This window comes from Ambystoma mexicanum, chromosome 6q, assembly GCF_040938575.1.
Source record: "Ambystoma mexicanum isolate Mex_15411 chromosome 6q, UKY_AmexF1_1, whole genome shotgun sequence".
NCBI classification, from domain to species: Eukaryota; Metazoa; Chordata; class Amphibia; order Caudata; family Ambystomatidae; genus Ambystoma; species Ambystoma mexicanum.
Genome location: NC_090937.1, coordinates 713,585,437 through 713,609,836, shown reverse-complemented (window position 1 = coordinate 713,609,836; position 24,400 = coordinate 713,585,437). Strand labels below are relative to the sequence as shown.

The 24,400-nt window shown below is 45.8% G+C and overlaps 1 protein-coding gene across 5 annotated transcripts in view; it reads right to left on the bottom strand.

Moving 5' to 3' along the window:
* The window catches only part of MMAA (metabolism of cobalamin associated A), a 300,742-nt gene that overhangs the window by 39,373 nt on the left and 236,969 nt on the right, over window positions 1–24,400 (bottom strand). Inside the window, exon 7 of one of the 5 annotated variants that reach the window (XR_011282256.1) lies at window positions 14,321–14,406. The exons of the other annotated variants lie outside the window; for them this stretch is intronic. The gene's annotated coding sequence lies outside the window, so the exon portion shown is untranslated. The remainder of the gene's footprint in view (window positions 1–14,320; window positions 14,407–24,400) is intronic. 5 annotated transcript variants of the gene reach the window in all.

Sequence of the window (24,400 nt, the reverse complement as noted above, 5' to 3'; positions counted from 1 at the left end):
ACAGAGAACCTCTTCCACTTATGTCCATAGCATTTCAGAGATGAGTTCGCCCTGGCTTTTGCAAGAACCTCTCTGCAGTCAGCCGGGATATCGTATCCTCCAAACTCTAGTGCTGCAGGAGCCAAGCCTGCAAGTTCAGCGACTCCGGGTCGTGATGAAGAATGGCGCCTCCTTTGGAGAGAAGATATGCGTCAGTCGCCAGCTTGATAGGTGGGGACGCTGACAAGTCCAGAAGGTCCGGGAACCAGATCTGCCTCGGCCACGACGGTGCGACGAGGATCATCCTGCACCGTGACCGTCGGCGTAGATGAACAGGCCGTCCCAGGGGAACGAGAAGGCATCGCCCATGCTCCCCGGCTGGGGAAACCTGCTGGCGAACCTCCGGCACTTGGTGTATGCTTCCGTCGCGAACAGGTCGATCTGGGGATTGCCCCATCGTTGGAATAGATGATCCACTTGATCCTGCCGCAGTTCCCACTCGTGGCACGAGCGCAGCTCCCAGCTGAGTGAGTCAGCGATGTTTTTTTTTTACTTCTGCCAGGTGGAAGGGTATCAGAAACATCCCTGGGGCGACCGCCCAGTGCCACAGATCCTGGGCTTCCTTGGATAGAGCTGATGATCTGGTACCTCCCTGCTTCCGGATGTAGAACATCGTGGTGGTGTTGTCCGTGAAGATCCTCACCACCTTGCCCTTGAGGGACGCAGGACGACCTGAGGGCCCAGAAGACAGCTCAGAGCTCCAGGACATTGATGTGTAGTGACCTCTCCTCCGGTAGCCAAAGGCCTCTTGCGTGGAGATCTCCGGAGTGTGCCCCCCCAATCCCTCCAGGGAGGAATCCGTCGTCACCGTTTCCTGAAAGGCTGGGGCCTGGAAGTCCATGCCCGCTGCGAGGTGCGCGTGTGTGCCCCACCACCGGATCGCTTGGCAGAAGGTCTCGTTGAGAGCGAGCCGGTCTTCGAAGCTGCCCCTCGCTTGCCTCCAACGGGCGTCGAGAAACTCCAGCAGGGGCCGCATCCGCAGTCTGCACAGGCACACGAGGTAGATGCAGGAGGACATCATGCCGAGCAGCAGGGACTTGACAGACCTCACCCTGGCCACGTCCTTGGCCGACAGTCGCTGCACCTTGCCCAGGATGGCCTTCGTCCTTTCTTCCGACGGGGAGGCCAATCGTGCCACTGTGTCGAGCCTGGCTCCCAGGAACAGCGCGACTTGCGACAGCACCAGGTGAGATTTCGCGAAGTTGATCGAGAATCCCAGATCCATGAGCAGTTGGACGGTCTTTGCTGTATGTCCAATGGCAAGCTCCCTTTTCTTCGCTCGGACGAGCCAGTTGTCCAGGTAGGGGTAGACGTGGATCCCCTGCAGACGCAGCCGCTACTGGTGCCAGGCACTTGGTGAATACCCTGGGTGCCGACTTCAATCCGAAGGGGAGGGCCCTGAACTGGTAGTTCCGTCCTTGGACCACGAACCATAGAAACTTCCGATGTCCTTTTAAGATGGGGATGTGAAAGTAGGCATCCTCCAAGTCCAAGGACGACAGAAAATCGCCCTCCTCCAGCTGTCCCAGCACGTGCTGGAGGGTGACCATCCTGAACTTCTGGGACTTGATGTACTTGTTCAGACGACAAAGGTCCAGGATGGGTCGCCATCTGCCCGTCTTCTTTCTTACGAGGAAGTACCTTGAGTACACTCCGGAGCCCTGAAGCCTCTTTAGGACGTGCTCAATGGCTCCTTTCCTTAACATCGCCTTTACTTCTAGCAGCAGTTGGGGGGCGTGGTTTTCCTTCCTGGCCACGGGTGGAATGCGGGGGCACCTCCTTAGAAACTCGAGTGTGTCCGTGGGCCAGGTTATCCAGCACCCATTGGTCGGTGGAGATGGACTCCCACACGCTGACGAAGTTCACCAGCCGACCTCCCATCGGGGTGCTTAGGTGGGGGCCCGACGCTACGGCCGGTTAGGTCCTGCTTGGTGGTGGCCTTGCCGCCTTGGCCTTCTTGGTGACGATGACGAGATCCTCCTGACTTGCAGCGTCCTCTATAGGCCTCCTGTGACGAGGAGCGGGCTGCTTGGCGGTACGTCGAGGGGCTGCTGCCGAATCCTTTTGAGGCACCTTGCTTGCCTCCAGAGCTCCGAAAGGGCAGCCGTCGTTGCTGAAGAACGCCTAAGGCCCGAGCCGTCTCCGCGTCGGCCTTAATGGCTTGCAGCGACTCGTCTTCAGCCTTGCCAAACAGGTTGTTCCCGTCAAAGGGCATGTCCTGGACCCTGGTTTGCACGTCCTGATGGGAGACGACCGAGTCCGGGGTGGGCTGCGCCCTCAGGCACATGGGGGCGGAATAGGGACCCAGTACTACTTCTCATACCGGTCCCGCTTGGCAGGGGTCATGGATGGGTTCTTCAGGAGCGACAGCCCCTCGTCCCAGATGTCGTCGAGTAAAGGGACCGAAAGGACCGTCTTCCTCTTGGCCTCACGTCTCTGGTAGAGGAAACCTCCTTTCTTCTGCTCCACGGGGCAGAGCTGAAAGAGCTTGGATGCCCTGGAGATCATGGAAAGAGCCAATTATGTCGGGCGGGGAGGCCCGCAGGGGTGGTGATGGAAGGCCCATCCCGTCGTCACCACTGTCGTCATCCGTCCCCGTTGTGGCTGTCTCCGTCCCCGTATCATCCCTCGGATCTGGAGAAGGAGATGAAGGCTGCGAGGGCCTTGAAGGCTGGAAAGGAGGGGGTGGATGAATTCTCCTCCGCTTGCTCGGCGGACTTCCCAACGGTCCAGGCTCCGCTGGATCGTCCGTTGATGGCAAGGGCAGCCTTGTCCTCATCTCCGTACACAAGGCCTGGATCGCCATCAAGATAGCGCCTGAGTTTTCTTGTGGCCCAGGTACCGGCTGCGACGGGCGTGACGGTTGGGGAGTGGAATCCTCCGCCTCTGCGGGTTCCTCGTCAGCGCCGCCGTCTCTTTCTTCGTCCGCCTCGTCGGGATCCTTCCCGTGGGAACGGATTTCTTCGAACCTCTTGTCGAGGATCTTGGCGACTCCAGCCAGCTCTTCTGGCTTTATCTGTGTCCGTAATGGCCACCGGCCCCCCCCTCTTTTTCCACCCAGGTCTCATCGATGGGCTGAAAAGAGGATTCCCTCCGCGGTGGCAGGGAAACTCTAGGCCCCAAGGTCACCTCTACTGGGGTAGCCTCCATAGGCTTCGCCAGGGCGGCCATGACTGTCTCGATAGAGGCCTTAGCTGGGTGAATCAGGGCCTTTTACGACCTTGGGTGCGCCTGAGGCCTTCACCTTGGGGGGAGGGTCACCGCCTCGCTCCCCCTTGGCTTTCCCCGCCGGGATCAACCGGGGCTTCTCCCGAAGCTTGCCCGGGTTCTCCAGCTTCCTCTTTCCAGAGCCAGAGCGTTGGCTTGTGGATGATGGCATCGGTGAAAGCGCGCCCTGCTTGGCCGCCGAGGAGCCCGAATGTTCGGCGCTCCCGGTGCCCGCGGACTCGCAGTGCTTAGCCTTCTGTTGGGCCCCCGTCGCCGGAGCACCCTCACAGGACTTAGAAGACCGCTCAGACTTCTTCTTCTCGTCACCTACCGCTGGGCTCGTTCCTTCCAGCCAGTTGGTGAGCCGGACATGTCGATCCTTCAAGGTCCGTTCCGACATGTTCTTGAAAAACGCACAGTCCTTCTCCACGTGCATTTTGTCTTCGTGAAGGCAGTAGAGACATCTAGAATGCTCATCCTCCTTGAAAACATTCTGTAACCCGCATCCAGGGCAGTTCCTGAACAGCTTGGATCCGGGCGTCGGGTTTCCTTTGTCCTGGGCCATGTCCACGGTAGGCCTCCAAGATCTTCTGGAATCTTCCAAGAAGTGAAAACTCGATGAAAACTTCGCCCTTGAGTGGCGTAGAAAATTCTGAAACGGGTTCCCATTGATCGGAAGTAGAAACGGTGGAGCTTGAGGCTCGATTGACCGAAAAAATTAGATTGAACTCTTTGAAAAATCGCAAAACGCAGTAAAAGCTCGAGAGCTATAGCACTAGGACTCCAAGCACTTGAACGTGCGGTAGAAATCTGAAGATGGCTGCCTGAGGAGGGGCTTAGCTAGAGGGCAGTCATTGGGTGGGGGCAGTATGACCCAGAGACCAGTGATTGGTTACTAGTAGAAAGACAGTTCAGAAACGAAACTGAAACTGATTTTTTTCTTTACCAGGGATTCCCAGCCCGACGACGGGGAATATTCATGAGCATGTGAATCCATGCAAGACCCCATGCTGGAGAACAGGTCTATACTTTCCTACACATTTCTTGTTTACAGCTGGTAAAGACTCAGGGGTCTCCCAATTTGTCATAATTCTCTTTTCAAGAGCTTTGTGGAAAGGAAGGACTGGGTCTTTCCGAGGTCCTTCATCAATATCATCAGTTAAGTCGTCCTGGTCATACCTTCTAGACACTGACTTCCACCCCATAAAATCTATCACTCTTCCCATAAGGTTCCTATACCCCGGTTCGGCATGGTCAGTGGGGTCAGGTCTTTCAAATTACACCTCAGGTGAGGTATCTAGGCCACTGGCCGATTGTAGGCAGTCATAAAGGTCTGTCATTTTTTAATTAGGATCTAATAGTTCCTCAGGGACCTCTCTTTTCCAAATCGAACACCAGCTGATGTAATTTCCTCATCAGAGGTTTGTTCCTCAAAAATAGCAGACATAGATTAAAAAAATTCCTGCCTGGGCTGAGTGTGGACATTTGTTTCTGGTAAAGGTGCAATAGACCTAGTTTTAGCCATAGTTGTCGTCTTGGGAACCAGTATAAAAGATTTCCCCGACAAAGGCGTTGACGGAATTGACAATGGCTTCGATAAGCTCAAAGGAATCCCAAAGGTCATCGAGGAGGGCTTTGATGTCGAGTAAGGCTTTGACGCTGAAGGTATCGACGCCATTTTTGGCTTTGACGAAGTCATCAAAGGACGCGTCGAGTCAATAGCTGACTTTGACGATGAGGACGCCATTTTGTCCTCTGGCAACCTCGATTTATGCACCGAAGGTTTTTGTATAGTCTCATGAGGCGCTGGAGAATCATCATCCGAGGACGCCCTCGACTTTTTGTCGGATTTAGCGTGCGACGTTTTAGATTTCCCTCGGTCACTTTTAGAGTGGACAGGGGCATGCTCTTCACTCAACATTTTTGAAGGGGTCGGGGCCGCCTTCTCTAAATTATTTAGCATTGAAGCCCTAAAGGCCTCCCATTTATTGGGGAATTATGTTTAGAAGGACAAGAAATTAACCTTCTGTCGGGCGAGGAAGAAGATGAGGACGAACATCTATGGTGTCGCTTTTTTGATTTTTTCGATGAAAAGGAAGGGGACTTCCTCGAGCGACTTTTCGACCTCAATCGCCTCCACTCATGACGAGATTTTTTTCTCGATTCTCCTGAGTCTTTTAGCCTTTTTGCCGACTTGAAAGACTCTTCCCCCACGGCTAACTTACCTTGGCGTTCCTTAAGAGCCTTGTTCGACATCGCTTGACACGACCCGCACTCATCGACTCGGTGATCAGGACTAAGGCACCAAAGACAGTTGCGGTGAGGATCCATAATGGACATCTTTCTTCTGCATTTCAGACACTTTTTAAAACCTGTCTTGGGTGTTGTCGGAGTTGAGGAAGAAGACATTTCTTGATGAGAAAAACTGACGTGCTGTTTCAATACACAAAGTCATAGCATATATCGACCAATCATAGGTTTGACCATATATCGACCAATCGTCCGGTCATAGCAGCCCAAACCTGGAACAGACTTCCCCCCCCAATCTCGGAACTGACCAACCCTACCCGAGCTTCAGGCGCCAGGCCCTCACCTGGTTACGTACTAATGACATATAATCCGGACTGAACAACCTACCCTCCTCCCGACTATGCCATCTAGGCTCACCCTCAGGCCTCCTCTCCGCACCTTGCCTTTAATGTTCACAAGTTACCAACATTTGTAAATGTGTATCAACTGTTTCTATCTGTATCATTCCTGTAACCAAGTTCTCAAGTATTCATGTAATGTTTGCGCCCAGCTACCCTCGGGTTTGGTTTCGTGCTATACCAAATAAACAAACAAACAAAGAAAGCAGAAGCTCGGAAAAACAGAACTGAACCAACGGTCGCGGCTCAAGCCCTTTATACGACGGATGACGTTGACGTTCGACGGCGGCCTTCGAGGGACCAAGCTACGCGGCCTCGAGCACAGCGTCCTCTGGTGAATTTATTTTCCGAAAGAAGCAGCAAGCTGGCAAATATATCTAAGATGAGGAATACGTGGCAGGACACAATCCATTCGAAATAGCAATACTGCCGGAATCCCTGAGAGAGGCAATTATTATTCCGCTTCTCAAGCCTAACAAGCCGAGCATGGACTGCGGGTCGTATAGACCGCTATCCATGCTGAACCAGGACAGCAAGATACTCACGGCCGTGCTGGCAAATAGACTGAGACAGGTTATTCACAAACTCGTACATCCTGACCAGACCGGATATGTCTCGCACAGAAGCGTATCCGGCAATCTCAAAAGGCTCCACCATGTCATAGAGCAAACAGAAAGGGACTCGCACGAAGTTGCAATTATCTCATTAGATGCGGTGAAGGCCTTCGATTCTGTCAAACGGCCTTGGCTGATGTCAGCCCTAAAAGAATATGGAATAGGGCCTGGGTACCTGAAGTGGGTGAAACTACTATACAGTACACCACTAGCCAGAGTCAAGACGGGAGCAATCATTTCAGAGAGGTGGCAACTCAGTAGGGGCACCAGACAGGGATGTCCTTGGTCCCTGATGCGGTTTATCCTTGCATTGGAACCTTTAGCGATATATCCGAGGAAACAATATGAGGAGGTAGGAATCTATACGAAAGACGGGCCACATTTAATATCAATGTATGCTGATGATATGCTGTTATATCTGAAGTATCCTGAGGAAAACTTGCAATACATCTTAGAAGTAATGGAGCGATTTGCGGTACTCTGTGGCATTACAGTCAATCCTAAGAAATCATGTATATTCCCCTTGGGGAGATATAAGGGGATTCCGCGAGGAAAGCTACCAGTATTACAAATACATTGGGAGACTAGAACCTTTAGATACCTGGGGATTGATATTTATCACACGGTAGAGGATGAATACGAACATAACACAGAAGGCAGTGGCAAACATTGAGAATAGCATGAGATTATGGGCTAAGCTCCCTTTGGCCATGGTAGGGACGGTGGCACTGTTGAAGATGGTTGTATTGCCGAGGTTGTTATATTTTTGGGGAAATTTACCATATATGATACCCAAGCGATTCTTCTTTAAACTCCAAAGCATATGTAGAGGGTTCATATGGCATAATACCAGGAAAAGAATAGCCCTTTGGAAGATGCAGAACATGTATGACAAAGGGGGTATAAAATTGCCCAACTTTGAGTTTTATTATTTGGCCAGTCAACTACAATATGTGGCTAAGTGGTTAATGGAAGACACAACATTGGAGTCTAGATTGTTGATGTCTGAATGTGTTCAGTTTTTTTTAAAGAATTGATATGGCTGCCAAAATCAGAGCTAAATGGGGGCACAAAGATGTTAGAACTGGGATGGAAGATGTGGCGCAAGGCCTGCCAGGTCATAGAGAACCCGACCCAGTGTTCTCCGCAGGTGCCGCTAGTGGCATTGACCGGAGTGGATGAGCAACTGAGGAAGACAATTCGTAAGCATTGGGAACCGGTGGGTATTGCATCACTGGGAGATGTATGGCAAGATGGGAAGCTAATGGAATTTAACATATTGGTCGAAGAAACTGGTCTACACTCAGGGCAGTACATTACTTACACCACATTGGTGCGACGGGTGAAAGAGACATGGTCAGAAATAGTGCTGAAAGGTCAACCCGACACGGCCATAGAAACAATTTACGACATCTCAGAGGGAGTGCACAAGGTCTCTCGAATCTATGAACTGCTAATGTCCAGGGTGGGAAAGGAGGTGACCCAGCTGAGACGGGACTGGGAAGAAGCAGCGGGGGAACCCATGAATGATGGGTTGTGGGTGAGGGTTCACAGGTACCACAAAAAAGTGTCCAGGAATGCGAGACTGCAACAGATCCAGCTATATGTTACTCACAGAGCATACATGACCCCCAGAGGATTGCTCAATTCAAGAACGCAGGAATACAAACATGTCCCAAATTTGGGGTAGTGAACGCAGGGATGATACACATGTTCTGGGCATGCCCGGAAATTGGAAAATTCTGGGAAGAAGCAGCCCACCGCTTACCCGAGAAAGGGATCACACTAGATGTGAAATCTGTATGGGCATGCATGGTAGGGGGGGTTTCCTAGACCGCGCAAACTGAAACACGTGAGTAAAGTGAAGGACTTGGCCCATATACTGGCCAAGCGCAGAATTGCCATGGGTTGGAAAGCAAACAATAGACCAAAGGTAGATGTTTGGTGCCAGGATCTCCAGAAGCGGGCGGAAACGGTGGTATGGAATGAAGCGGGCAATAGAGGAGGGGATGAGGAAGCAGAAACTGATGGCCTGGAGACACTTAGTGGCTACACTGTCTGGGTCCACCCAGGCCTGCCTAGGTGAACATGATTCCTCCGGAAATACAGAGGGGGAGGTACCCCTAGAGGACACAATGACAGATGGTGAAGTGGAGTAGGCTCGTGTTTGGGGGGACAGTAATGGGGAGACAGTGGACACTTCACGATATTGTATATGATGCTTGCTTCATATGATATGCACTGTTGGGTTTGTTCCTTGTTTTTGTTGATTGGTTGTTGTAAATGTTAATAAAAATTGTTTTTAAAAAAAAGTATACGAGTACCATTGACCTCATGGCAGTTTATTGGCAGGTCGGCTTGATAGATGAGCGAGAGAGGAGGTCAGCATTCTCAACCCTGAAAGTACATTATCAGTTCACTGTGATGCCCAAGAATGCCCCTGCCACTTTCAACGGGTGGTTAACCAGGTTTTGTTGGGTCTGAAAAACGTCAGTGTTGCCTATTTAGACGACATTGCTGTCTTCAGCCACACCTGGGAGGAGTACTTATCCCACCTGAAACAAGTGTTTCAGGTGCTGCAGAATGCAGGTCTGACTATCAAGGCCATCCAGTGCCAGATAGCGCAGGGCACAGGATATTGTAGCCCAAAGGAAGAATAGATGAGAGGTTCCCATCCTCTACAAATCGTCTTCATTAAAAGATTATTGCACCCATCATGCTAATGGAGAAGACCAGAGATAATGATTGGCTTGGTAGCCCAAAACATACCAGCTTCTACAAATGTGGTAGATGTAAGTTGTGTAATGTGAGAAACCAGAAGGTGTCTCACCCGCTAGCCCCCGGGGATCTGTCATACAGGTTGCCAGGACACAGCCATCACTTTTGGATCCAGTTCCTGGGGGTGGACCAGTGCGGGAGGATCACCTGGATGGGGGGTCTTCGGGGAGTGGGACCCCGAATGGTGAGACGCGATATCCCCTTCACTGTAACATCTTTTCCCGATCCTACAAGGTAGGATAATTGGGAACTCAACCTCCCCTCCACCCCCCTTTTCCGACGCAAACACTTTCTCACCTGACATGTCCCAACACAAATTACTGATAATTACACACACACACCTGACTTCCATCACACTTCCCCACACGGATAAAAGGTTGAGCATGAAAGCACACTCTGAGAAAGGCAAAACACACAAGGAAGCAGCAGTTCTGAGATGACAGTTTAGGGTGGCAAGACCAGAGAGGGTTGCACGGAGGGAAGTGCCGTTGACCTTTTTGGAGGAAAACTGCTACTTTCACAAGCCCTCGAGAATAAGAAACATAAGACCCAGAATTAAAGCTGAACAAAAGGTGCAATGTGTGTCGGAGGTAACCGGGGCTCTCCCGCGTCGATGGCAAAGGGGAGGGGGGGTTGGGGGGGCGATTGCTGCCATGGTACTGTCCTTGGCTCCTACAACAAAGCAGCACCAGTAAAGTCAGCACAGCCAGCGAGTCGGGGAGACTGATAGCAGACCAGTCCGTGTTAGAACTAAGGTTGCAAGCGGCAACTTTGTATGAAGCAATCCGAAGAAACACTGTGTGAAGCGCATGTGATGAGCGACACGTATATAATTGAACATCCAAGGAGTGACTGAACTTTTGAAGCCAGGTTAGATACCATAGATACCATTTACAGAGTAGTCCGGCACCACGTGGGTGCTCATTCAAAGGTCTCTGTTAGGTATCCAACTGAGAGGTGGCAAATGTGAATTGTGAAATCGAAGTGGTCCTGCAACGGGTCAAGCTACATCCTGTTCACATTCGAAAGTCTTCGATAGCTAATACGAACTGCAATTAGTCTGAGCCCGGCTGAGGGAGACTGGTTATGTAAGAGGGAGGACCTGAGCCTGGTTGAGGGGGATCCGGGGTGAACCGTGATTCACCCAAGAGAGGATATTCTCTGAACATTGGAGAAGGGAATCTGAGCCCGGAAGAGGGGGATCCAAAGTAACGATAGTGGTGTAAAAGGGTTCTGAGCCCAACTGAGGGGGATCCAGGGTGAAGAGTGAATCACATAACTTCAGTGCTTGCAAAAGGAAAGGAACTTTTCATTTGCTTTGGTACATCAAGCCCTTTGCATCAAGAGACTTTGATAACTTTAAGAGACTTGGGCACAGAAGGCCCTGATACGGGTAATGGAACCATGTCCTCGTGCCGAACAAGCCAGAGAGTGTGCTATGCTCGAGTGAACCGCCTTGTCCGGTGCTGAAAACGTGGGGCAGGCAGGCCAACAGCCTGAACATTCTGACATATAATTTTGTGAACACTTTATTTCTTTTTCATGAACACTACCCTACACTATTTGCATTTAGCGGTAAGGATTGGCAATAGGTTCTTTTAGTATAGGCCCTTTTATTTTGACGAGACTCCACTAGGATTGCATTATTATTTGATGGTCGTAGCTTGCTCCCATCTGTAGATTTAGGATTAAATGGGCGTTTATCACACCCTTATTAAAGTTCAATAAACACACTTGAACTGTGGTCACTTGTGTCTGTCTTACTATTGATGTCATGCCTTCTTACAGTAAGTTAGCAATTTGTACCACACATTTTGTTCATCTTAAAAGTGGTAAGAAGTGGGATATTAGCATTGGTATTAACGGTCTTACTTCTATGTCCCTTTGGCATAGCCTACGTAGGTTTGACCATCTGTCATCTGAAACTGCATTTTTACAACACTGTCGTGCCATTAAAAAAAATGATGCTAACTATCCAGTGGCCAAGCACTTTGCGCAACTACATGGGAGTAAGCCAGGTGATTTTTTGTTTGTAGGTCTGGCTAATGTTCCAGAACACACTAGGAAAGGAAATCCAGCCTTAAGACTTTGTCAACTAGAAGCCAGATTAGTTATGCACTTTGATACTTTACAACCCAAGGAGCATAACCGTGACAAGGTATTGTATGTATTTTTGTAATGAGATTGTCCCCAAAAAATATGACTGTTCATTTTCTTTATCTGAATTGTCCTATGCACTAATGTGGGTCGATGTTATGAGATCTTAGGTCACTGACCATTTTAGTTCTATTTTTTATTAGTCATTTTCTTTTACTTTACATGTAATGTACACTGGTGTCAGCATGTGTCTTCCGGCCAACTTGGGCTACATTGTCTGTCTTTAAAATACAGTGATGGGTCCAGCCCTACAGATAAGGTGTGTATCAGTCACTTGTACTCCCTAAATATAGGCAAATACTCCCAAAAAATAAAACTAGGGAGTAAAAATACACCCACCAAAGAATAGAAAAGGACACTTAGAAACATGTGCCCCTGCTTTCACTCACAAACTATGTTTGGAACAGTAGTGCAGGTAGTCCCACAGGAAGAAACTATTATTTTAAATACCTTATCGGAAGAAGCAAACATGCATCTTTTAAAGTGCATGAATTACTAGGTGCAAAGAAATAATTGTTCATTTAACATTTCCGTTTTCTAGTTACAAATATTTTTACTCCCTTATCAAATACTCTCATTGGGAATTCGACTTACATTTTTACTCCCTAAAAAATCATTTTACTCCGAACTTTAAAAAACAGGGAGTAAAATACTCCCACTTCAAATCTTATCTGGAGCACTGGATGGGTCCAACTGATGTTTTATGCACTTTAGATGTCAGTTTGAATTAATGGTCGATCATCATATGCATTATCGGGCTGACGCTGGGACTCGATGTATTCATATTTGTGAATGCCCACTAGGGCTGAATCATTAGGAGTACCCCGGGTGCTATGCTGACACAGGGGTTGAAACCTGTATGGGTGCATATGTGGGCCTAATTGTGCTGTTGTTTCTCCCTTGCTTTGCTTTATTCCTGCTGGTCATTGTGGAAACGTGGCCCATTTATGGCTGCATTGCCCAAATGTATTGTGCTGGTTTATAAGTGAACCAATTATGTGCTAATTAACTTTTTGTAAGTTGCTGAACATACGATATATTATTGCACCTGTATGTGGATCTTCACCCATTGTAGTGCAGCATTCGCTTCATTCATATAATGATAATTTAGCATTTATATAGCGCTACGAACCCTCAGGTATCTGAGCACAACTTATTATTACCCATGGTGTGTGGTGCTCATTTATCGACCTCAGAAGGATGAAAGGCTGAGTTTGGCCCTGCCGGGATTCGAACCTGCGTCAGCAGGCTGTGCACAGATGGCAAAGCGAGCCCTCTACTCACTGTGCTATCGGATATGAATGGTGCAAACTTAATAACGGCCACCGCTTTGGTGAATGTTTAGAACTGTGTTGGATACATGGTCTCTTCTCAACATTCACTTGAGTGCTACTGTGACGAAGGCTAACGTTCAATGCAACTTTATTTTATGTGCACACAAGTCAGGCATGATGCGTATGGGGCTCTGATATAATGCATTCCTTAGCAGATTAAAGGTGTCTTGGGCAAGTCTCTCTGAATCAATGATGCTTCGCTGCCTTTTCCCGAGTTAATCCATTAGAGAGCTTGCCTTTTGGGAGAAGTTGGTTTATAAATCTACGATAGTATCCAACGAGACCTAGGAGAGCCCGAATGTCCTCCATGACAGGTCGGGTGACTTTTTAACTTTTGTGGAAGCACTTGGCTGTTGCCAACTTGGAAACCCAGAAATGTGAGCATTGTCAGGTGGTGGTAGGAATTGGGAGCATGGCCAAAGCTGTGTTACTTATCTCAAAACCATGGAATTCTTACTACTGTGTTCAACATCGCTGCGCTCCAAATCTAGACAATGCATTGCACTGAGATTCACTTTGAGGGTAGCCAATGTAATGCACTGAGATTCACTTTGAGGGTAGCCAATGTAGTGCACTTCGATGAATTTTGACAGTAGCCAATGTATTGCACTGAGATTCACATTCAGGGTAGCCAATGTATTGCACTTAGATAAATTTTGAGGTTAACCAATGTATTGCGCGTAGATTAACTTGAGAGTAGCCATTGTATTGCACATAGACACATTCTTAGGATTGCCAATTACAGCACTTAGATGAATTCTTAGGGTAACCAACATACTGCAAATTTGGGGAACTTTTCTAGCTGCACTCTTAAACCTCCGCGACTTAATACAAAAGTAATAACTCAATCGTGTCGCAATGATGTGTGTAGAGAGCGAAGACACAGAGTTCCCCCACTTCGCTTGTCAAAAATGAAACTATAAAGTTCTACACGCATCCATTACTGCGCCACCAAAAAAATATTGTTCAAAAGCAGTTATGTTTGTTCATTTTCAGCCTTGTTTATTTTTAGTTGCAGCCCATATTGATGACACGTGTTTCGGCACTCTAACTTTGCCTTTCTCAAATCTGGGCAATTATTCTTATAGAAATTACTATCCAAACTGATCAGTAAAGAATCAGTAAAGAACCAACAAAAATTCAATTTTCACAGTTATTTTAGAAAAAAGAAAAAAAAGAAAAAAAAGAAATAAATTCAAAAAGCATTATTTTAAACCATATCATAATGCAGAGATAAACAAATTTGTCATCATAAATGTCCATCATGAGAAAATAATAAAAAGAGCGCACATACCAATATATTGTCCAGTTGCAAGGTAGGTGCATGCTTGGTGATTTAGTGTTCCGATGGAGAAAGAGAGGGGTGGGGTAAATTAAATTAAAAGAAAAAGAGAGAGTAGAAATAAAAGGGGGTTAAATGAAATTTTAAAATTGAATAAGAGGGGCGGGGGGCAAAAATAGTTTAGCAATATGGTTAATGTCGTTTGTCCTTCCAAGTATCATTTGTTTATTAAGTGCAAGTATTGTCTAAAATAGAGCTTACCGATCTTTTGTTGTTCATGGTTTCTCTAAATGACGTGGGTGATACAAATGGAGAGAGTCCCGTCAGACTCGTGGACGAGGTACGGCCTGGTAAGGTAAAAAGAATGAAATATTGGGAATGGGTTGGTTCCCTCATTTTCCCGCTCGCAATTCACCATTTACTGGTTTAGAGATTCGAATCTAGGCGACAGGTGCATTTGCTTTTTTTTTTTTTTTAGGGGTTTTAGTTACAAAACGAAATTATAAATTGATAAAAATTGCAACGTTCATAAGTAATCCTTTTTCTATGTGTTCTGCCATTCACAATGCGTTTTTTACATAGCATGGAGGCCGGCTACGGCACATATACACTTTCACTTCTTAACAGCAGTTCATTATATATTTGACTTTTCATTCTAGAGTTAGTGCGGCTCCATGGGCCGTCTCGTCTCTTTTGCGGATCTGAGACTGATAGGAAGGTAGCAATGGGTGGTCTCATGCTTAGTTAGAGCTTACCTGAAAAGTCACAATTCTGGCATCAAACGTCATGTATTTACTAGGCGTTCGCCTCCTACTGAATGGGGAGTATGTATGCTGTTACCAAGGTAATTTGTTCGTCCTACTTCGCTTTCCACCTTCTCCCTGCCGTCAGCCATAGATTGGGATACTTTGCCTCTATTAACCTGTGTCATGAGGTTACACGAAGTTTAGTTCCATGATGCAATTTAAACGCATAGTTATGCATTTAGCTTTACAAACGGAGCCCTTTTTGTTGTTGGCTCGTGTGAAAACCTAATAAATCTTTATTATTATGTGATAAAGTCACGTGTATCACCTTCACCCATAGTCTCATGGGAACTGTAGTTTCTGCTATATTTAGTGGCTTTTAATCCCTTCACCCATAGTCTCATGGGAAATGTAGTTTCTGCTATATTTAGTAGCTTTTGATCAGTTCTTTAACTCAGTATGTATTGTTCTTATTTTTACATTGTTAGTGCGAGTCTATGTGGACAAATATACAGGGAAATGCAATTACTTACACATTCTGTGCAAATGGTAAATGCATAGGAGCTGTTGCTTGTGTATAACCACAAAGTTTAATAAATGGTTCAACACTATCAATGGCATAGTTACAAGTTTTATTGCGTGGGTCCTTTTTGGTTCACACACTTTTTGATTATTATCAAAATTAAACATTGTTTCATTAATGAAACCAATATAGTTTTTATATGTGGTGAATTCACGTGCATCTATTTTTCCAATGTCTTATGGGAATTATAGTTACTGCTGTATTAAGTGAATTGTTCTGATTTTAAATATATGTCCACAAATATATACGGAAAACTCAATAGTTGCCAATTTCATACAAACAACTGGTACATGGAGCACTTATTTCAGTAAAAACACAAAGGTTAGTGTATGATTCAATCTTTTCAATGGCATGATTCTACATTTTCGGGCATAAGTCCTTTTTGGTTCACTCTTTTTGAGTTAATATTATAAAAAATTGGACATCTCATTGTCTGTGTTTAAACCTGTTTCAATACATCTGAAATACTTGATTAGCTTTGCTTCTTCTTGTCGCAATCTTAGTTCCTGGTTTCCACCTCTGCATCCCAAGGATACCTTTTTTAGACCAATAAACTTGATGTCCTGCTTGCAATCCAATTGATGAAGACTCTGCCAGTGTTCTGCCAATGGTAGATTCTTATCTTGGTTTCCAATCACTGCCAAGTGTTCTCGTATTCTTGTGCGTATTTCTCTGATCGTGCTTCCTATATAGATTTTGCTGCAAATGCATATAATCGCATAGATCACATATTTCGTGCGACAATTGATCTGCTCCCTTATTTTCATTTTGATGCCATCTTTATTCTCGAAGCAGTCAGTCATGGGAACCGCATGCTTGCACATGGTGCATGTTCCACATTTTCTGAACCCTACTTTGGGATGTAACCAGCTCTCTGTTTTCTCCTCTTTCTCGTCGGGTAGTAATGATGGACTAAGGCTCAGTTTTAAGGTTCTCGCCCGTCGATACACTATCGAAGGGTAATCTTGTATTTGTGGTCCAATGTGTGGGTCCAATTTGAGCAAGCCCCAGTGTCTTCTGAGGGTTCTTTTAATCAACTGGTTATTGGTACAAAAGGTGGTAATAAATTGTACCCGTTTGTCTTGAGTAGGTTTGTTGCGTTGTGAAAGAGTTTGTGATCTTGTTATTTGGTGAGCTTTCTGGTATGCCGTTTTGATGCTTGTTCCCGGATAGCCTCTAGCTTTGAATCTAGTAGACAGGATTTCACATTCCTTCTCAAAGTCTGTTTGTTCACAGCAGTTCCTTCTCGCTCTAATATATTCACCCTTGGGGATGTTGCGGATAACAGGTGCATAGTGACAGCTGGTAGCATGTAGCGTGGAGTTTACTTCAGTGCTCTTGCGATATGTTCGAGTCTTCAGGCTATTGCCTGATACATAGATTGTTAAATCCAAGAACTTTATTTCAGTGTTGCTGTATTCCCCTATAAACTCTATACCCAACTCGTTGGCATTTATTTCTTGTCGAAAAAGCTCCAATTGCTGTGGTGTTCCTTGCCATATAAACAAGACGTCGTCAATGTACCTGGTCCATTTAACAACATGTAGGCCGAATGTCTCTGTAGTATAGATCTTGAGGTCTTCAAACATGCCCATCACTAGGTTCGCTAGGGCCGGTGCATATTTAACCCCCATAGCTACGCCTCGTTTTTGTTTGTAGAAACTGTTATTGAACATGAAGATACTATTATCTCGAGTAGCCATCAGCATTTCTTTAAGCATGCAAACAAATGGGAGATAAGATGCTGATTCATTTTTAAAAGTATGGTCAATTGCATCTAGGGCAAGGTCATATCCTATAGACGTATAAAGCGCCTTAACATCCCAAGTTGCGAGTAGATAGGTTGGTTGCCATTGAATACTCTCGATAATGTTTATTGCTGCGGTTGAATCCTTCAAATATGCTTGTACATTTGTAACTTTCGGTCTTAATAGGTTGTCAATATACTCCGAAATATGTTCCGTGGCCCAGCCTATTCCGCTAAGTATTGGTCTGCCTTCTGGAATTGTTACAAATGTTTTGTGTACTTTCGGGAGAAAATAGATCGTCGGTAGAATTGGTTTTGGAATAAAGAGATATCTCTTCTCCTCATCAGTTATGAGGCCTTGCCTATACCATCCGTCAATTGCATTTCCAAGGTCCTGTATAATTTCCGTCTTGGGATTCTTAAGTAGTCTATCATAGCAATTAGGTGTATTTAGATGGTTAAGAGCCATCTTAATATAGTCAGGGCGGTTCATGATCACTATATTTCCACCCTTGTCTGCCTCCTTGATCACAATTGCACGGTTTCCTTGCAGTGTCTTTAAAGCATTTTTCTCCAAAGTTGTCAGATTTTCAGGTTTTCTCGGTATTCCCAGTTTTCTCTGTCGATCTTCTATTTCATACAGGTCCTTTGTTACTGATTTATAAAAAGCATCAATCGTGTTGTCTGTAAGAAACTGTGGTAAAAATTTGGAGGCTGGTCGCAGTTCTTTTTTGGTCAAGCTGATCGGTGTAATAGTTAATTCTTGCATAGTTTGGTGGATTGGAAAGAATTCTGGTTCTTGTAAGGATCTTATGAGATGGATATTTCCCAATTCCTCTATTGTAACTTCACTTTCAGTTACTGGCTGAACCAGAATTCGAAGCACACAAACCACACATCAGCCACAACAAACATCTGCAGACAACAAACAATCCCAGACACTAGGCCTTACCCCTCCGGACACAAAAAGCCAGTATAAACAATGAAAGTGCACTTAGAAAGACGACACGCACAGATGCCCGTTCCTCCTGGTTCTGCAAGCATGAATAGAAGAGCACAACCTCTATCCTATTCCTCTTTCTTACATAGCCATGCGAGCAACTGGAGACTATGCAAATGTTAACCTGCACCTTACAAGTCAACTTAACATAACATTGTTGGGGCATGATGGCATTTAGCAGGGTTGGCAGTCAAATGCGCTTTCCTTAGCTGCTTACAAACGGCTATATGATGATGTAGATTTTCCTCACACGTAGAACTATAGATGCCGATGTCAATCAGGTACGTGCCAGCAAATGTTTCACAAGGGACTGGCATCCAATCCATTAGCCGCTGGAAAGTGGCAGGTGATCCATGAAGTCTGATGGGTAGAACAGTGAACTAGAAAGAAATGTAAGGAGTAGAAAAGGTTTTGGTTTTGCACCTGCCAGGACCCCCTTTGTTAGATTCAGAGTGGAAATTAATCTGGCCGACCAGTCTCTCCACCATTTCATCAATCCATGGCACTGTATAGGCGTCAAAGCAAAGTATGCCATACAATATTCATTTTGTTCACAAGTCTCGACATGAAACTTCTCCCCTGACCCGTGAGAATCTCTGCTGGGAAACTTACTCTGCTGAAGAAGGAAATGGGGACTCTCAGAATAGCCTTTGTCATGTTGCTTCTCATGGGGAAGGCCTCCTGGTATTGGGTTGCATAGTCCACAATCAACAGAATATGAGTCCCTGTTTTAGCAGAGTCCAGGGATAGACTAAATTAATTTCGATTCGAGGAAAAGGAAACTCTGATAGGCAGTGGTTGGAGTGGTGCCCGGGGTACGTTATCCGGAGATATCTTCTGACAAATTGGCAGCACAAACAAAACTGGTTTCTATATGTGTAAATGCCTAGCCAGTAGACTCAGAGAAGTAACGTTTTTTGAGTCTTCTCCAGTCCCACGTGTCCTGCCATAAAATTAGAGGGGCGAGCGCCATCACGGCTTTCCATGATGTTTTGGTACTAGTAACTGGTGATGGGTGACTGTCTAAGGGTGTGGGGTCTTCAGGGTTCAGCTCCACCTCTGAAACCAAGATTTTCCTGGCTTGTTCCAGGTGCAGATCTGTTTTCTTGGTCCCCACAAATTCTCGTGAGGGTGTTCCATACTCTCTTGGTAATTTCACCAAAACCCACCCCCTTTCTTTCAGTTGGTTCCAGCACCTCCAATTCTTGAATCCCATGGACCAAAATCCTCTTGCAGTTTAGTTGAGTTATGGGTTGACAACGTTTTAATATCAAGAGTTGATTCCCAAGGTATAGCAGGGCTACCTTGATACCCCCTCTGTAGTCTTGATGGATAACTCTGCTCCTACTTGTGAGGTGGTCATTTTATTATATGTCCTGCCATTTTTGCTGCTTGCTTCTAAGCTGAGAAATATTCTTGCATTAGGGAAACATGTTTATGCTGAGGACAGTCATGCGCATTGTCACAAACATTGGAGAATGAAATGCAAGGTCGCTACTGAACTACCACCAGGCATTCGTTTGTCAGCACACAAGATAAGGCAGAGAAGCTTCCCTGCGTAAATAGTCAATTTCTTCTGTGTTCTGGGAGCCAAAGCCGTCCAAGGTTCTCGTAGATAAGTCATACACAACAACTTATTTATCGCAAACGAGTTGTTTTCAGGCATACACATGTTCGGAAAAAAAGGGATACTGTGATGAAATGTGTATGTACTTTTGCCTGTCCTTGCATATTTTCCGCTTGCACCGATAAAAGCTGGTTGGACAATAAATGCAGCATGCATTTTCTGACAGTTGACGGTGTATGGTCAGTTTATTTTGCAGAACAATCGCTCTTCATCAAAATCCCTTGCAGAACAGTGAAAAAAGTATTGGACCTAATAGTTTGGCTCCTGTGATTGGATATTGTGCCGAGAGCAAGCTGACGGCCTGGCTGCGAAGGAGCGATAAGCAGGGTGCCATACACCAACATCGGGGGTGTCACATTTTACTCCTTTCCATGCTGCTGACGTGCATGCCTTATTTATATTATACCCTGCTATCATCTTTAAGCACTCTCGCTTCTAAATGGGATTCCTGGGTTTGAAAGGTGAAGCTTTTCAGTTAGATAATTATGTTTTAGGTTTGTATTGTTTGTTGTCTTGTTTTCTCTGGTGCGTTGTCACCATCCCTCTTTCTTTCTTGTCTCTGGGACGTTGTTGCCACCCTTTTCCCTCTGGGGCCCTTTTCGCTAGCTGCTTCCCTTAAGAATGGGCAACACCCGGTCACACATACGTGATGTTGAATACACAGCTGACACGCCTGCGGGCAAAATGGAAGCAGCCTGTGGCGCACAATCAGTGAAATTTGTGGTTAAGTGGCATAAATAACCTGCTGCCAGGCAGGAAATTAAGGAATTTTCCCAAACAGGGATCTTTGATCGAGGGGAATTGAATTCAGTTTGTGTCCTAGTGGACTCTAACAGATTTAAAGCTCACCCACAGGAATGGCCAGGCTTTGCACTAAATAAACATCATATAAGGCAGAGGCAGTTTTACAAAAACAAAGGGAAGAAAAAGTAAAGTGAGAACAGAAATTCCACGATAAAAAGAATACTGATAAAGCGGAGAATACTCTTCATCTGGTCCACACACCCATTAGTGCACCCCCTACCAGTGATGATGATCCTACACCTATCTACCATCCCCCGGCGGTACAACAAAGCCAGGAGCTTCCCTCAGCCCCACCTCTACCCGAATCTCCACCTACATCACCTACCCACACACCAGGCACATCACCCAACTACTCCCCAGCTTTCTGGCAACTCCTCCTGAGTTCCGCGTGCAGTACAAAGAATACTGAATCATTTACAAAACCTGGATAGGGCTCTCTCTGTCTATCTGCAATAACTCCTCAAGAGCTAATGGAATACAGGAAAAATAGGCAGAGAGTAGTATTAAATAGATATAATGGATGTGAAGAAGACTTAGGGGAAGTCGTCTTATAAACTGGTAAAACATTGATAGAGACAATGGACAATTAATGCACAATATTTCAAATGAATTGGAGAAAGACGATGGGTTAGGTGCACCACTACTTACACCAGACAACATACCAAACCTGGAGGGGACAGTCAGGGGAGAACATGCGTACACAGCTAGAATAATACCAGCACCTGAGGGGTTCCACACTGTGCAATACTAGATAGTATGGACTCTAAATCCAATACGGTCCTTCAAGGATGCATTCCAGTCCTTTAGGTCAAATCCTAAGACGTTTTTTCAGGGAGCTAGAAAGCATTATAGATTCCCCCAACCCTACTACCACAGATTTATTAGGATTACTTAAACAAATACTTAACACAGAGCATCCACAAACAGTTAGAGAAAAGCTGGAGTGGCCCCAAAACTTCAAAAGATTCATTAATTGGGAAAAAGGCAGAGACTGATCAAAGACGAAGAATTGACACAAAAAGGGGTGACATTTTAAAGGCGATAAGAGAACTAGCAAAGATTAAGGCTGATTGGTCAAAAGTGGTTTCTTTAAGGCAGAGCAACCTCAGGATTTGTTTAACAAGAGTTATTGCCACTTTAGAAGATCATTCTAATTTAGATGTCACCCGCACAGCCCGTAAGCTTGGCACACAGTATTTTGTTGGCAGCCTTCTGTCTGCAATTAAAAGTGATGTTGAAAAGGCAGTTATTAAGTGGAAGGAGACATCAGAAATAATGCCAACGGTCCCAGAAATAATGCTAGCGTTTGTACGCATGTATAGTTTGCATTTAGAAAAGGAAGATCATCCCTTTGCTTCCCGGGAGATTCCACACTCATTTAGTATGTTGATGATCTATTACTTTGCTCATCTGATCATGCAGCAGCACAAAAGAATGTCCATTATGTGTTGACTAATTTGGCCAACTCAGGCCATACAGTGGCTCCATGTAAAATGCACTTGTGTCAGTCGGAAATAAAATACCTGGGACACATATTAACGCCTGGTCATCAGGCCTTAAATCGTCCAGATTAAATGTCATAATGACTATTGAGTTAATTACAAGTTGGGTGGTGTGCATAAAATGCGGCAGTACTACCGTATACCGCTGCATTACCGCACTACCCAACTAAAACTTTGGCGGACTAACACTGCCTACCGCCACGTGTAATCTAGCGGTAATACTGCCAGACCAAGTGGCGGTAACAGTAATACAGTTTGGTGCTATCTGGGCGGCTTTACTGCCCAGATACCACCAAACTCCTGATGAGGCCCCTTGTCTCCACTACACACAAAAGCTGAATTAAGGTAATTTTTTAGGTGTAGAAGGGCATTGTCGGGCTTGGATAATGGATTACGCTATTCTGGCACAGAATTTGCAAAATGCATGCAAAGGGGACGCCCCCAATGAGATTGTCTGGATTACAAATAAATAAACTAAACTAGTGTTAAAGAAAGATTTTGAAGTGTGGAAAACTGCTTTATATACTGCCTGGGCGTTGGGTTTACCGTTGCATGAGAGAAAATGTGTTATTGTCATGACCACTCAGGAGTAGCATCCAGAGTATTTATACAAGATCAAGCCATGCCCTATTGCTTATTTTTCTACACTTCTCGATACAGTGAGTTAAGGTTTTCCAGCTTGTTTGAGATCAGTCTCTGCATCCGTACTGCTTACCAGAAAAGTGGCTCAGATTGTTTTAAGGTCACCTCTAACTGTTAGGGATCAACACAATGTGCACAACACCTAACACAGCAGAAATTGTTGCACTATGAGGAAACGCTATTTAATGATTTTTCCATCACATTAGAAAGTGCAGGCCTGATAATATTGCCCGATTGTTAGCAGTGCCTGCGCTGTCTGAAGATGATTTCCACGATTGTGTTACTGTGGTTTCTCAAGCATGATATACGGGAGGTCCCCTTGGAGGGAGGGAGCACTATTTGTGTGGATGGATACTCCCTGCAATTTCCCGCCTCGGGTGAACTCATTTGCATATGCTGCTATCGAGTTGTTGAATGACGAATATGTTGTTTTAATGGCTCAAATAATGCACGTTTTTACTTCAGCCCAACCCGTGGAGCTTATTGCATTAAAATCTGCATGTCATCTTAGATCTGTTTACTCTGTCACCATATACACAGCCAGCAGATATGCATGGGGTGTAGCTCATGATTTCAGCCCAAATTAAGAAAAAGCGAGGCTATGTAACGTCAGCAGGGACACCAATCCCTAATGGCCCATATATTGTGGCCTTCCTTGATGCTATCCTGTTATCCACAAACATTGCTATTGTCAAATGATCTGCACATACAAAGGGGTAAGACATGGTGTCCAGAGGTAATCAAGCAGCTGATGACACAGCACATGTGGGGATAATAGCACCAACATGTAGTTTCCCGAGCACTCCTGAGGCCATGGTCAGCATATATGTGAGCGACAGCAAGGTGTATGTGACAGAAAGTTTGAGTAAGTCACATACTAGCCATAAAAGAAGAAAATGCCAGATGGGAAAAGAAGGGAGCGGTGAGGGACACAGAAGGGATTTGGTGACAGGAAGGGAAATCTATGGTGCATCAAAAGGCACTTTTTCAGTTAGGTAGAAGTGTACATGGATTAGCACATGTGAATGAACATGCCATGGTGTCACAGGTGTATTTGTTGGTTCCCCATCGGCAGCACGTCCAACTGTTGGTCAATGTTCCAAATGCCACCAATTTTACCCGGGGGCGGGGGCTCTGGTGGTCCATTTTGGGATGACACTGCCTGCGGCCGAACCGATTCAGCCCTGCAAGTTGACTTTGTCCATATGTCACCATCTGATATCCCATGCATCTACCGCCTCATAGTGGTTCATATATTCAATGGATGGGTCAAAGCGTATCCCTGTAAGAGGGATGACCCCAGACGCAAGATTTAATAACGAGATGGAGTAATCCTGTCTCTGTAGATAGCAACAGGGGCCCCCACTTCGACAATGCTTCGATATCTCTTATTTGTTTGGCTTGTGCTACAGCATGGCAGGCTTGTGACCTGCGGAGACAGACTCAGGTAAAAGGAGATTTGTCTGCTATGGCTGGTTGAGAGTGTAGTTTTGCTTGCCCATGGTGGTGGTTGGTTGCGCTTAGGTGTGGCAGGCCTAAGATTCAAGAGCGGCAGTCTTGGATGTTGTGGGATATTTTGATCCACTCAGCTGTGCTATGCTACATCACTTGCTGCATTGGGGCTAGAAACAGCAAAATGGCCGTGCCGACTCCTGTGCGTGCCAAGATCTCTAAACTGCGTTTTAGCAAC